Here is a 9,841-nt window from a genome sequence, read left to right on the forward strand (position 1 = left end):
TTTAAAGCTATTTCAAAATCAACTCTGCTAAATCAATATATCACGAGCGCTTAATTAACTGCGTTGCGTTGCTATCCATTTAGTTTTTTAATCCCTATTTCCTCTCTCCACCCACCTGGGGGTGTCAGTTGTCACGTGACAATGGAGCGCTTCTGCTTTATCACCTGAGCCTTTGTCGAGCATCGTTCCAAAGCATTTCCGCGGAGCCGAACAGCACACAATGGTAATTGTCTCGACATCAATCTCCCGGATAATTAACGAAACAGTCCAAGCATCGGACCCGTTCCCTATTATGCCCACTGTGTATCTTGATACGTATAAAAACATTTTTTGGAATTCCACAGCTACTGCACATGTATGCTGTATTTTGCAGAACAAACACGACATTTCTCCCCGCTTTTTATTTGTATTGGCTAATGATTTTTCAGCTTATTCGAAAGCCTTTCTAAAGGTGGATCGACATCACGGCAAGATGTAGTATAAGCTAGTGAAATGTCTTCAGAATCGATATACTTCACTGAATTCTGCATCAATCCTTTAACCTTACTCAAAATAAAATCTTCGAATTTAATTCTGCTGTTACGATTCAAATTATGATTAAACAATGCGCATTTAAATAAATAATAAGCAACATTGTTTATTTATTCCTTTGTTTTGCAAAATAATATGTAACTATGTATGTATTATAAATATATAAAAGGTGTTGATCGGCGCGATCAACACCTTTTATATATTTATAGTATTACAGTCCGTTATATATTAAGGCCGGTCGTTCTGATTTTTTTCCCATGTCTATCATCTGGCTGTCATGAAAGGTATATATCAACCTGAAATCGCTTTTCTTATTTGTTTTCCAAATTTAGATAAGCGTTTTACCTTCATTGTTATGTTTCATGTATAGGTGGATTAATTTTATAATTTTGAATACCTGGATTTTTCCGGATTGTTCCACAAAATTCTGTTTTCTGTGAAAATATTTCTCTTGCGAATAAAACACTTGTCAACATAAGATTTGAGTTTATTACATTTATTACCGCATTACTAATCTTTCTGCATTTAATCAAAAATAATATTTCACGGTGTATCACAGGGGCAAAATTAGGACCATTGCTGTTTATATTATATTTTAATGATGTAATTAATAATATAAAAAAATATGCATTTGTTTGCGGACAACACTTTATTGCATATATGATAATGTTAAAAAAGTTGTAGATAATTTAAATAATGAATTCAGTATAATAAAAATATGGTAAAAAAAGAATGTACTCAAATTAAATGAATGTTTATTGATTATAAAGATATGTTAGATAATACAAAATTTTTAGTTTAATTGTAGATAAAAAATTAAAATTTAAGGAGCATTGCAATTAGTAGAAAAATAGCTATATTATATAGGATAATAATTTTTTTTTTGTTAAAGTAAGGTCCATCATTTTTTTATTCAATTGTTTAACAGACGTTCGTCATAATTTTTTAAATGTAATAAATCACATGTCCGTGCCTGATCGTATCCATTATTATTACAGTTAAATTGGCAACGTTGTCATTTTATAAAATGCGCAATCCTTAGCGTATATAATTGTGCAACGGTAGATTTAACAGTAACTTATTTTGAGACATTTGTACTGATTCTTTTTTTTTGGTTAAAGTAAGGTCCAACGGTTTTATTAAATTTGTTTATGGAAACTAATGTATAATATAATATAATTAATTTTATGACCTGAAAATGTGGTCCTGAATTTTTTTGCGGCAAAACTGCATTAAAAATAATATTGTAAGTCATTGTGGATATATAAACATATAAAAAAAACAGCTACAGGAAATTTAATTTTACTGTTTGCCTTTTGATAAGGTTTATCGGTTTACATTAAGAGCCATAAAATTGGTTCACGTTATACGATAATGCAGCTTTGATTTCGCCATAAATAATAAAATATATATGAAACATTTATTTTTAGATTCGTGCTCGCGAACAATGCGATGCTCTCCGTCATAATTTAAGCTCGCGTTACATTATATATCATGAGTATTTAATAAAAAAATCACACAAACCTTTGAGCGTATATGGGTCGAAGTGGCCATAAAATAGATTCATTGCGAAACTTTAGAGAAGAGATGCAAATTATCTAATAGGCCAAAGATGCGAGTGTATGTATAATATATAATACAATTTTAACATATTGCGATCGTAAATAAATTCACAATCTTGCGCGGGTTAATGGGAATGAGTTATTTTTAGACATTTTAGACGAAGTAAGTGTTTCCCGCATCGCATAATTTCGCAACCGATAATGGAGTATTAAATGGTTTACGATGAAAGTTTTCGTAAATATATATATAGCGGAGTTTTATGTATGTTCTTAAGTGAACTTCTATTGTTGATATAAAAATACCAGAATTTCCATAATGGGTGTGAATCATAAAAAAAATATTTGCGTGCAGATTCTTTTTAAATTAATAATGACGCGTGAGAATAGCATTGTTGTATTTTATAAAATCAGATAGTGTTTTTATATAGAGTTTTAATTAATTAAATAACGAACACATATATTGATATAGATATATTTTTTAATTATTCTGTATTCATGCACGTCAAGTACTGCGGGTGGCGAACACTCATACCCTCTCGATACTCTCGCAAAGGCCGACTCACACTCATCGATACCGAATCTCGAAACGTCAGAAGGTCGCAAAGCCGCAACACTTCAAAGAGCCACCCTCTCTCAATACGCCTACGACCCCACAAATAAAAATAGATTTATTACAATGCACCGTCCGAGCTACTAATTCGCAAATTTCACCTAATTTATCGCCTGCAACTTCTACACACAACTAATTCCCTCTGGCCCGCGAAAGTTTAATAAGGCCACTCTCAACGAGTGTGTGATTATCTGGTTTTAGATTGCTAGGGGAATACGTTTCAGAGACCCGTTATCTACTCATATGCTTGAAATGTGTTCAGCAATTTGTATTCGTGTGCTTTCTAAATTATAATTTCCTTAATCACATTTCTGGCAACTGCTTAATGGCATTTTCATAAAAATTTAGAGACCTACTATAACTAATTCGTATCCTATTTTTTTAATTTCTTTGTTCAAGTGGTTTAGTTATTGCAATCAATACTGTAATGTTTTTTAGCTCAGGTAATCATTTCAGATGGTTGAAATAAAGCGACTGTTTTTTTCGGTTTTAAAAAAATCGTTTTTTACAAGTTGGAAGTGAAATAAAAGTTCTGTATGAAGTGTCAAAAATATGTCACTAAATCCAAGCCCCTTCCAGATCTCGATTTTCTGACCAATATTGTTGATTTGAGGCGGAACCAGACTGTTGATTTCTAATACAGGTATAAAATCAGTAATATTGCCAACCCTCTCATTCTATAGGATGCGTAATCCGGTTCACATCTCATTCATTCTCTATTGGAATCCTTTGCCTTTGTTAAAACTGTTTGAATGCCATAAAGACGCTGGTGTCGGCATACGAACGACGACATGAATGCCGCAAGAACGCGGGTGTCCACTCCTAATTTTGTCGCAAACCAATAATATAATAAATTAAATATAGAGACATCTCATGAGCATTACGAAATAAATATTGTGGTTCAAAATCACATTAAATATTTAATGTATATAGGTTTGTTCACATATCGAAAAAATTCGAAATGGAAACTTGTGTAATATTATGCGAATTAAATATAATTATATGCATGAATTCAATATTTATCAATTTTTTCTATTGAAAAATATGCGACATGTATTATTAACTACATAAAAATACTGCGGCATGAAAGTGCTTTGGAACTGGTAGTGGACGTCCGCTCGGATACGCATAATTCTCTGTCATTTAAGCCAATGAAAAAAAAAGTTTTAGGGACACAAATTAATTCGTTTTATTGCCCTTTTAGTGAAGCAACGATTACATATGGTCGCGACAGTATTTCATTTTAAAATATATATTAAAAAGTCATGTTTTTCTTAAATGATGCACGTTTTTTACTCATTATATAAATTACCTATTTCTGTTATATATTATTATTTTTTTAATGTTTTCCGAAATACGCATAATCATTTTACCCTTTTCACTCAGAACAAATTCCTAGTTTTTTTTTAAAAATAAAATATATTTTTTTGCATAAAAACGACATTATTTTCTATTACTCCTAATATTTCGTTATTATAACCGTATGTTTAATACATATATTTGATATATATTTAATCTTTACTGAAACATTGTAAATAGCTCTAGTAATTATATTTTAAATTTTTCATTCAAAAGCTTTCTAAAAACATTAAATATAATAGTTCAAAAATCTTTTAATGAAATTTCTCCATAACAGCCATTTTACCTAGGTGTAAAGTAATAATAATATATGGTCACTATGTGTTACATTTTAATAAAAATCAGTCACTGGGAGGCGCAGGCTCTCTGTTGTGACATTTTATAAGAAAAGTCTTGCATATCCGTTGGTCTCAGCGCGCCTTGTCTGGGGCTAAAAGTTTTCTCCCATTTGCAACCTGGGGTCCCGTGGGACGTACGGGCTTATACAAGAATATAGATACGACTCTCTAAGGCCGAACGTCACCGAGTATCGACGGGTTGTTGATTCCGTGAATATAAAACAAATTTCAGATAACTAGTTAACGGTTTACTGATTATTATGCAAATAAAAATTGCAAATTTAAAGCAACAAAGGTTATTTTAATTTAAAATTATCATATTTTACATATATATTAGTAATTTATAAATTATATTATACATATTAATTTATAATTATTAATGTAGATGTCAGTCTGGTGATTAATACTTACTTGTAGGCATTCATTATATCTGATTGACTTTCTCAGTTTTTTTATATTAGCGGGTTTTTTATAAATAAAAATTCAACTGCCGCTGCCGGGGTTCGACCCCGCAACCTCAAAATTACTAGTCTGAGACGTTGTGGACTACGCTATTCCGTCCTTAATTTTATATGGTATCAAAAATAAAGTCGTTCAGTTACAATAATAAGCTACTTCAGCTCATATAAAATATAATACATATGTATAAGAAAAAGGTTTAAATGGCTTTTGAAAGTCTGCGTGTCTATTGTGTAATTCTGGGCGTTTTGAAATTCCGATATCTAACGTTTTGTTACACCAACCTATTGTCGTGACAGATTTTAAATGTCATTGTTGAAAACCTTATTATATAGAGAGATAGAACATAGATTATTAAATTAAAATATGAATTGTACCCAAAAGTAAAATGGACGTTGAATGTTTTCAAATAATCATAAACCTACAGACAGAATATATTATTTATTTACTTATGATTTGCAAAATTTATATATATTTTTAATAGAATAAAAATTCTCGAAATAATCGCTGACATACAGACGTTCCTTTTATATATATTGATTTATTAACTATACGGTGTTAATAACACTTGTATTTACCATGTTCATCTCTTACTATTATCTTCAATCTAGCATCCGTTAATTACGGTCGAACTATTGTTGTCTTGCACAGGATTAATGGCGTTTTTTGCTCATTTTGAACATTACATAATTCAAGCTTCCGCCGCCTTTGTCGAAAACAACACGAATTCGCCACATTAACTACGTCCTCGCTATATGTATTACATATGTATAACGCTGAAAGTCACATCTTGCGAAAAGCGAGAGGTAAATCCCTCCGGTGTAGATAAATCCTGGCATTATATTGAATTGTAATAAGGGAAGATTAGACGAATCCTCCGCAGCCTCCGGGTGCATAATATCGAGTGTTCATTGTGTCGTGGGCGGAGGGGAGTGGAGGCAGTATCCCTGTCCCTACCTACCCGAGCCACCCTCTTCCTTTTCCTTCGCCTGATCCGATCGTATTGACGCCGAGATGAAGATCGTCCTCTGTATGGAAATGTAAACAAGTTCCTAAAAATCCATACAGCGAGTATACGATACGGATCAAAAGTGCGTGTTTGCAAAATTAAAGTGAAAAGTTTAGAAAAAAATTCACGGGTGGTCAAACTTGATACACCGTGTGCGAAAGAAGAAACTCATAATACACATAATAAAGTTGTTGTTTGCTTGTGTTTTTATAGAAACTTTGAGTGCCTTTATTAAAAATTAAATATTAAAGTGTGTTGTTTAAATCTTGTTGGTGGAAAGTTTGGTTCGCGTGTGTTTGAGGTTATACTTGTGGATATACGAGCATTAGTATGGCAACAACACATTACTAACATTATTGTGAGTGGAAAGATTAGATAAAAAATATATAAAAAACTTTTAGGTGAATAAACAATAATATTCCGTAACTGCATATTATTAAATTATTTTTTATTCATTTAAATTAATATAAGTTGCCCCGAAGTCTAAAGTATTGTTACACCACGCTGTTTTTACGCATCGCAACTCCTGTCATGTAAATATATAGGTATATAAATATACAAAATAACATCAAACGCCAGTGCCACGTGACATAAGAGACGTGCGAAAAGCTGGATATTGCGAATCGATATACGGTCCCCAGTTTCGGGGCCGATTGGGGAGCATTTCAAACATACGTACATAGGCCCGGGGAATTTTGACGTCGGCCCTAATTTATCAACAGTGTTGTGTTTGGGGAAAACGTCTGAATGGAATGCCTTTTTTTCACAGCGCTCGCAACGAGCTATCCTCGGGGGTAATTTGTAAAAAATCAACTAATGGCGGATAGACGTTCCCTGCTGCTTTTTCTTCTACTAAGACCCGTGTGCCGTCATTATGTCGGACGTGCTATACATTTTTTAACTTTAAACGAAACGAATCTGTAAACATTTCCATCTAATTATTATTATTATTTAAAAGGCGTTAGCCCGAATAATTCCTTCATGTTTAAATTATAATATTTTCATAATAATTCAATTTAAATAGTCAATTTATTTATATTATACTGATTACATAATCACCACAATCACTGAGTTAATTAATGTAACGATATTATCCGCCTAACAGCGAGATCTAAGCGCTGTATATCTGCTTTTATACACATGGTTCATTTGAATGTGTATTTAGATTTGTAGATTTTATCCGGTTTCTTTCAGAAATTTTCGTAATCGTTACAATTTAAACAATTTATAAAAGCACTTGTTATATATACTGGTTCTTAACGACCGTATGATGAATTTAAATATGCTTATTCTAAATAATATAGCATAATAGTAAATATCGACATACATATATTTTTTTATTATTATTTTCCCTATATTAAATATTTTTTCTATTTTCTTATTATTGTACTATTACTCTAAGACTTTTTAAACTGCATTAAAAATATAGATTTTAAAATAGATAATATTAATAAAAAAAATACTATTTTTACATGTTTGGATACAATGAAATTCGTGCATTTATTTATTAAAATTTTAAATTTTACGAAAAGTCAAATATAAATAAAATGTACTTTTTTTAGGAAATAGTTTATTATTTAAAAATGTTTTATTTTTTAAATGAAACCTAGAAAAATTAAGTAAAAACTATAAATATTTTGATAAAAATTAAATTTAGAAAAAATCATAAAAGTATAAAATATTTTCATTAACAGTAGTTGTTTTTACACTTTCCTATAAAACTGATCTTGTCAATATCTTAATCAGTACAATACTAAATTAATGCTGAACATAACATAACACGGTAAATTGGGGACGTGCTATTTGGGCGCGTGTAGTTGGGGACTGGAAAATACTCATACAATTTTTTGCAATACGTACGTACAAATCAGGCACCTCTCGCTGTGGGAGGTCTATTATACTCAATTAAATATCTGAATTGTTTTTGCCTTACTTTTTTCATAATTAAATTATAATTGTGAACGCAATTTATAAGTTCCGTATATTTTTTGATTAAGTTATGAATTCTATATTTTACTTAGAAATTATAAATATTTAACTTTTAAACTAAAGATTTTATCGCCAATACTCTCGATACAATTCTTTAGCTGCTTAGTTAACTATAGCTTTAGAATAAATTTTATTTAATATGAAGAGTGAACTTTTATTATGCTAATAAACTTTTAGTGACATGAGTATTTCTATAATTATAAAATTCACTGCTCAAACTCTAGATACAAAACCATTCAAGTTTACGACCATTGAAACTGCGCTATCTGTATATGCACTTAGACAATTTTCTAAAATTATGCAATATGATTTAAAGCATACATTGACTATTCCTTACCAGTGGCGTAGCTATGGGGGGGCGGGCCGCCCCGGGCGGCACTTGCTTGGGGGCGGCATAGTCGCGATGGGATCGTCTAGTGAAGTTCTTAACCCTGAATGTACTAAAACATATATAAATCTATGAATAACAAGATCTTAATAATAACCAATTTATTATTTTAAGAAATGCTGATTTTATGACCCTGCAAAAAATGTATGGGGGGCTGGCAATTTTAAGGATCGCCCTGGGCGGCACATATCCTAGCTACGCCACTGTTCCTTACAATGCCCAATTATTAAAATATAATAAAAATATAAAAAAAATATAATAAAAATATAAAAAAAAATATAATAAAAAAATTATATTAAAATTAAATTATATAAAAAAATTTTCATATAATTTTATTGAAAATAAAGTATGATTCATATACGAATCATTGCGCATTCATTGTGCATAATAAAAAAAATATTAAATTAAATTTTTAGAAGCAGTTTTTGTCCATATTGATACTAATGCTGTATTGCATTTTTACATACTACGTATGTTTGGGCTTTGCAATTAGGAAATTTGCATCTCAATCGAGTTTTATGTTATTCAGTTTTATCTCAATTGGTAAATGCAACAAATTCTTAACAAAAACAATTATGATGACCCAAATGTATTTTATTCACCACTTATCTCGATCATGATGAACTAAAAATATTTGATTTACCCAAACAAATAGTGTATGCTTCAATGATAGTCATCACTTGTTGTATTGTGTGTGTTCATTATACCTATACTCAACAGAAAGTTTATGTTTCAATGTTTGTTATTATATTTTAAATTAAATTCAAATACTTTTACTTGTAAAATAAGTGAAATGTAAGGGATGCAAATCTCTCTATATCTTCACTCAAATATCTCGCATATGGAATTCATTCATATCCATCCATTTCACACCATATCTATCAAACCAACGTACCAGAACATCGGTCAGATAATAGTATGCAATCATCAGATTTAATCGAGCGCAAATCCGTTCTAGATAACTACGCTTCTTTATTAGCATTATTGAGGAAACGTGACGTTCAAAATTGAAACGTCCTTGCTTATAACCGAATGATTCGGATTTACTTTAAGGAGGGGGTGTAAAGGAGGACTCGCAACGAGAAAATTTGTAAAGTAACCGAGCGAGCACGCGTCTCCTAATGTGATTAAGGGTGCTATCGCTCGTTTTCTTTGGATTCGTTCGTTCGCGGTCCAGAGGACCCCGCCAGCGGGACCGAAGGGTGGGTGTCCCGTGACGTCACGCTTCTACAAATCAATATGTCCATCCGTCGAAAATCATTTGCATGAGTTAACCCGCTCTGTTCGAATTCCGCGACCATTATGATTTTGATTAGAGTGCGAGGAATTCCGCAATCAAATGTGAGAGACAGGCGCGCTTTGATGTGCTCGTCTACAGACTTGAAGCACCCTTCAAACTCTGATTCAGCTGATTTTATACCAAATAGGATTTTGTCACAAATATAAGATAACTCGATTTATATGTAAAATTACACGCTGATTTCAGCGTATCATTAGTTTTTTTTAAATAAAATCTTTAAACGAATAGTCGTAAATGTACATTGTATATTTTTAGTAAAAATATTTTTTTTGCTGCCATATGTTTCTCTTAAAATA

The 9,841-nt window shown here is 31.3% G+C and overlaps 1 protein-coding gene across 6 annotated transcripts in view; it reads left to right on the top strand.

Annotated features, from left to right (window-relative positions):
- LOC148234719 (cubilin) overlaps positions 1-9,841 on the top strand; it is a 115,978-nt gene that overhangs the window by 80,338 nt on the left and 25,799 nt on the right. The gene's annotated exons all lie outside the window — the stretch shown is intronic.

The sequence above is a fragment of the Plectrocnemia conspersa genome, unplaced genomic scaffold, assembly GCF_051122295.1.
Source record: "Plectrocnemia conspersa isolate PC_06_02 unplaced genomic scaffold, ASM5112229v1 ptg000005l, whole genome shotgun sequence".
Classification (NCBI taxonomy): Eukaryota; Metazoa; Arthropoda; class Insecta; order Trichoptera; family Polycentropodidae; genus Plectrocnemia; species Plectrocnemia conspersa.